This window comes from Rhea americana, unplaced genomic scaffold (genome assembly GCF_003343005.1).
Source record: "Rhea americana isolate MKP2758 unplaced genomic scaffold, rheAme1 scaffold_11, whole genome shotgun sequence".
Lineage (NCBI taxonomy): Eukaryota > Metazoa > Chordata > Aves > Rheiformes > Rheidae > Rhea > Rhea americana.
In genome coordinates, this window is record NW_028185150.1 from 4,556,235 (window position 1) to 4,562,353 (window position 6,119).

General features: G+C 38.4%; 1 protein-coding gene across 1 annotated transcript in view; it reads left to right on the forward strand.

Moving 5' to 3' along the window:
- The window catches only part of FRMD3 (FERM domain containing 3), a 142,588-nt gene that overhangs the window by 851 nt on the left and 135,618 nt on the right, over positions 1–6,119 (forward strand). The window lies entirely within an intron of this gene.

Below are 6,119 nucleotides of genomic sequence, written 5' to 3' on the forward strand. Positions count from 1 at the left end.
GGGGCCCGGGGAGGCTCCGCGGCGCGCTGCGCGGCGGCCGTGCTCCCCCGTGCCGGCGAGCGCCGCTTCCAGAGCCAGGCCCTGGGCGTGCGGCCCCGGGAGAGCCCGCCGCAGAGACGGTGCCCCGCGTTCACAAYGAAGTGCCGCCCGCTTCTCCCTCTGATCTGGAAGATAACTCGCGGGAGGATTTTCAGAGATAACGGTTGTGCACTTGAAAAGGAAGCAACTTCACTCTAGTGCCTCTGCCCAAATCTTTAATCAGCCCTCTTTAGTCCCTTAAGGAATAAGGGTAAGGAGGCAGAAGGCAAGGAGTCCGTGAATTTCTCGTGGAGCATTATTTGTGCTGTGTGCAAGCAGGAGTATTTGGGATGGGTTTGATGTGACAGGAGGCTTCTAACAAAACCCAGACTGATGCGTTACGGAAGTATTACAGATTCCTCAGCCACAAGCATTAGAAGCTGAGTTATTCTGTTTGAAGTTTCACTGATACTTGCAGAGTTGCTGCGGGAGGAGCTTGGTGTTCAGTTTGGAAGATGTAAGGGGTCTTCTAGGAAGCTGTTGCTCACTCACAGTTGWTCTTCTTTTGTTTTACTTTCTCTCTCTGATTATGCCAAATATCTACAGCTCCAAATCAATTCCGTGGTCTTGCATAAAGGCTAAATATGTCTGAAAAATCAAGCATCATAGTATGTGTAGCTACTTCCTTTTCTTAGACCAAATTTTGTTGTTATTAGTCTCAGTGGAGCCATTTAAAGAGACACATTGAGTTACGCTCAAGAAATATGTATCCTGCAAGTAACAGGAAATTACTGAAACAGGTTATATATACAATTATAATGCTTTTGTTAATGCATAATGAGGTTAGGAGAATCATAGCTTTATGTGTAAGAACCAGAATGGTCTTCAGAGTGTCTTTTTGCATAACTTAATGCAAGCTTTCCATAATATCTCTGGCATCTTTTTAAAAAAGAAAGATTCTTTAAACCATAAAAGAATTTAAACTCAGAGTATGACATGGTGTGGATTGTAGCTAAACAGACTTACACCTGCTAGAAGTATGCCCTTTGCCCACTGAGTAGAAAAAAAAGTCATAATTTCAAGAATGCCATTGTGCAAGGTGAKGTAACAAGTTCAGAACTGTTTCATATTGTACTGTGATGGCTCATTTCGTATCTAACATGAGCAGGGGGAAAAGTGTTGTGTATTATGAGTCAAAATCTTTTTAACTTTYATAGTTCTAAAGGTAATGCTAAACACTGATTTCTGTTATAAGCGATTTAAAACTTGTTTTCCTGAATCTGTCAACAGAGTAAAAAGATCTAAAAGGATATGAATATTTTTTTTTCCTAGGAGTTTTAGGTGCTGAAATGCTAAGTGTATAGATACAGATCCTAATATTAGAATCTTCTTTGCTCTTAGTGTCTTTCTGCAGAAACATCCAACTGATGAAGACTTTTACTGCTTCTAAGTTAGCTTTCATTCTTCCTCTGTGTAAAATGCTCCAAAATACTTTATCCTCTCTACAAATATCGTATCTTGTACATCATTGTCCAGCAGTATATGCAAAGGAGATAAAATTTGGCAATACTAGTTATTTAACCTCTTGTATGTATTTAGCTTTTGATATACTAGGCATTAGCAAATCCCAAGTTTTCTGTCTTCCTCTTGATTGGATTTGTATTTCGACTTTCTAACATGGACAAAACTAGCTAGGAACTTTCACAATGCTGCAATTTTGTCTTTGAAGGCAAAAAAGAAAAAAAAAAGTTGCGAGCTAGTCGCATATGTGTGTAATGATGTGTATTCAGAGGGACAAAACAGCCCAGATGATGTGCTGCTGGGTTAATGGCAGAGATGCCAGGGTTGTGCCAGCTGGGACATGTTGAACAGCTGTGTTTTGGTCATTAAGAGGATAAGAAGGCCTAATTCCACAACACTGAGAAATGCCAACARAGTCTCATAAGGACATGGCGTGCTGTAAGAAATGGCGAAGGACTGAAATTCTAGCCCTCCTTTTTTTGGTAGGAAAAGAGAGCTTGTCTGAATTGGTGGGATGTGTGGTTGGTGATATGCTGCACTATTGCTGTCTTGATTCTGACAAATCTGACTTTTTCATATATATTTTTTCAGTAGTTAGCTTGCACCTGTGGGTTTGTACTTGAGGGCCCCAGTAACACTTCAGTGCGGAGATGTCTGGTAATTAAATCTTTGTGGATACACTGTGGGTCTTTGAYCTTGCCAAATGTGCAACCAGAACCGTCTTACTCGGCTGAAGCATTTGGAGTAGCATGGAGAAAAGTAGAGAGAAGGAGACTTATTTAGGTGCTGCATATATGTTTTTTTTTCTTTGTGTAAATTTCATTGCATTTAGGTAGGAATATAAAACACAGTTTTCATTATAATATTAAGCTTTCAAAGCGGTACTTCAGCTACACAAGAGGCTAACAGTGCTTGCTCTTAGAAATTTCTATTTTATAGCAAATAATCAAATTACAACATATGGGATGGTGTGGGGAGACTCGAAGATGAATCATGCTTTTGCAAACTGCAGCCAACCAGTTATCGAGCTGTGGAACTGTCATGTAGGTCACTAAGTTGCTCAAGGCTAGGTTTGCAGCTCAAAGGTCAGGATTCAGCCTGTCGTCTCCTTCATTGGAAAGACTTTTTGACTGCAAATTAGATGAAGTGATGACTGACATGGTAAAGGGTTGAGGCCCAAGGGAGGCTTAACTAATTTTTGTGATGACATTTATTTTCTAGTGCCTCTTACTTATTTGTGAGGCTTCTCTGGGACCAGTATGTTAGGCAGTCTTACAGCAGCACTAGGGTGAAGTTGTAGTAACGCGGCTGAAACAGAGGGGATGTGAAAAACAGCCAATGTCCACTGTCTGTTTCCATTTGCAAAAGAGAGGTGACCTGCTTGTGCAGACTGCTTTAAAAAGCACAGAACCAAGGCTTAAAAGAGGGCACTGGGCGAAGTAGGTCTTCAGAACTATTGGAAATTTGACTGAGGCAGCAGGAAGACCTCCTTTCTGGAGAAACTAATGAGATATTCATTTTCTGAGTCATTGAGATCACAACCGCTTTAGTGCCTGTTTTTGCAGTCTTCATGCAAAACGTCATGCATCTTGTTAATCTTTTAGGGTCAATAACCTGAACAATTTAAGGAGTAAAGGAAAAACTTTTTTTTTTTTTTTTTTTTTTTGACTGATGTATTCTGGAAGATTACATGTGTGTGTTTCAATAGCGTTTAAAGTTACCTGTTGAGGCATTGCTATGGCAGACTGTTATTAAGTGTGCAAATATTCCTCAGCTTCAGAGGTACCTCTTGAATGTTTAAAATTAGTCATGGTCCTAAATATACCTTGTTGAATTGAAGTCTTAATTATTCTTCAGTACCTTTATCTGAAGGTGTATTCTGGATGTCAGTGTTTGATCAGGGACTCTTGAGTAGGTTACTATCACATTATTATTATTATTATTATTAAGTAAGTGTGTGTTAGGTACCACTATATCTCTATAAACTTTTTATTTTCCATATATGCTTATAACATTCTAGGCCTGCTGTCTATAAAAATACTACTTTTAATATGTTACTTCATTTTAAAATCAATAATTAATATGTTATACTCATTTAGCTGTTCAGTTGTGTGTTGACTGGAAATAAGATTATATGAATGAGCTTTCCTCCCAGCTGCAGCTTGTTAATGACAGTGGTAGTAAAGTGCTTTCTGCATGATTGTTTGTAGAAATACCATATGGCTTCATCTTTTTGTGCCTCAGTCAACCTCAGTGTAGAACTGTGCGGTAATGGTACTTATTTTGACAACAGAAGCTTTGTTTTGTGTGAGCTTTTCAAAACAGAACTCCATGTAGATATCTGATCAAATATCACCTGACTATGCTACTTTTTGTTGGKGTCTAAATGATCATTTAAAAGTACTAGCTTGAATTCCTGTGTATGTCCAACTTTTCAGCAAGGAAAAAAAATATTTAAAAAATATTTTGGAAATCAAGAAGAAAACAAGCAAAGCAATACTTTGACTGACTTGTGGTCTGCTCTTAGACCTTGTAGCTTGTGTTGCATAACTAAAAATAAGGATGACAAAATCTGAGAAGGATCACTATCTTCTGTTGCTGATGGTCTAACAATATAAGACTGTATAAGACTGCCTGATGTCTTTTTACTTCTAATTCAGGAGAAACTTCTGTACAGTTTGAATACTACTGTCTGTAGTTTGGGTAGTAACCTACTAGCTTGACTTTAATTCCCCCTTCCCTCCCCAATTTAAAATGTGATGTAGACTGTTACCTCTATTTTTCATTTACTTTTTAATGCATTGGTGATTGGGAATGTGCTTTTTTGCTTAGTATTGTCTGCTTGGTCTGTGTCTTGCAGACAGATGCTAAATTTAAAAGAAATCTTTAACCAAAGAACTCTCTCTAAATTCCTGTCCCTCAATGAAGTCTAGAAAACAACAGAGTGTTTTGAAGCGAGCTTTGAGRTAAAAGGGCAGTGTCCATTGGGAAATGAATCTTACTGTGAAGATATGACAGTTTGGAGAAATAAGAGGGAAAGGGAAGGCAGCATGGGAAATGAAGAGAGCARCGAGGCCAGGGATGAGGACAAGGCAAAGACTGTAGCTGTGGAAAGGGAAAGGTTAAGGGATTATGTAGACAGAAGGCAGGAGATTTAGTGAATTTATATTTATCCTGTAAGCGATGTCAGAACTGTAACCAGCAAGTGCCTTGAGCTACTGGGATGATGCTGTAATCCATCAAAACAGTAAGATGAGATACGGACAGGGATGCAAGTTAGGACGGATTCTAGGCCATATTTTGTTGACATATTTTAAAAAGAGCATACTAAGGCTTGTATTCCTAACTCCATGTTTGAACCTCTAATTGTACAGTTACAAGTGCACTTGGCAAGAGTTGCAGATGAAAAGCCTTCCTAATCAAACTGAGCCTATGGGTTAAACCTGCCTCTGTTATCATTTCATGTATATGATTAAATTTATAGTAATGTTTTTTTAATAGCACTTATAGATGTGATCTTTGATCTTTTAAGGACTGAATAAGAAACAAGAAATAGGAATTGTTACTAGAAAGGTACTGGGATATTAGGAATTCTTACCCAGTATATAACAAACTGTGGCTGAAATGCATTTCTACTGATATAAGGCTTGTTAATGACATTGCATTTGTCTTTTTCCATGCAGCAGGTTATGCAACAAAATCTGAGCATTACATGTCTTAAAACTGATGCTCTTGCCTGTGGTTTTAACTGGGTATTTCCTATGTATTGTATTTGGCATCTTCATCATCTGAGTTTTGATTACTAGTGAACAAAGGAGGGGAAGCTTAAATGCGTGCTTAAGGACGTGCCTGGTCTGGGGCTGAAGACAAACCTATGTTTCATTAAATACAAATGGTTAAAATATAAACAAGTATTTCGATATGTTGCTGAGGCCTGGTGCTGCAATATGGGGGGAAAGGAGATGAAAAATACATCTCTCGTTATGCTAAATTGGCTAGTTAACAATGGCAAGCTAAAAAGATAGTTACTGATTTTAAAATGTCATGATAATCTTTTACCCACCTTCTTTCTGTTAGTCTTGCAACTTTGACTCAAGATTTTTACATTCCTTATTGCCATGTGTGTTCAGAGACTGGCACTGCTTTGGACAGCAGTGGGGAGCTGTAGTAATAAAAGGCAACTGGAAAATCCATAATAGAATTCAGCACAGCTTAGGTCTCCAAACTGCAAATAACTAGTTTGATCCCATGAGGCTGAAAGTGGCTCCAGCTACAGGAAGACTATATTCAGGATCTTCATATACTCTTACGTCTTGAGAGGACTCTTGGAACCTCGTGAAGYTGAGTTTTGTGGCCCCCTGAGATATTTTAATTTGTGTAGGTTTTTTCAGTATATGAGTCACATTTAATATATGACGCAGCTGAGAAGTGACTTTTTGGCAAAAACAATTGGCCTAAGGTTAGATATGAAATGGATCATTGGTGTAGAAATAGCGTATTTTAATTTTCTTGGATTATTTGCCTCAAATAAATTTTCTGTATTGTTCAGGAAATATTTTTTCCAATAAGATACATCACTT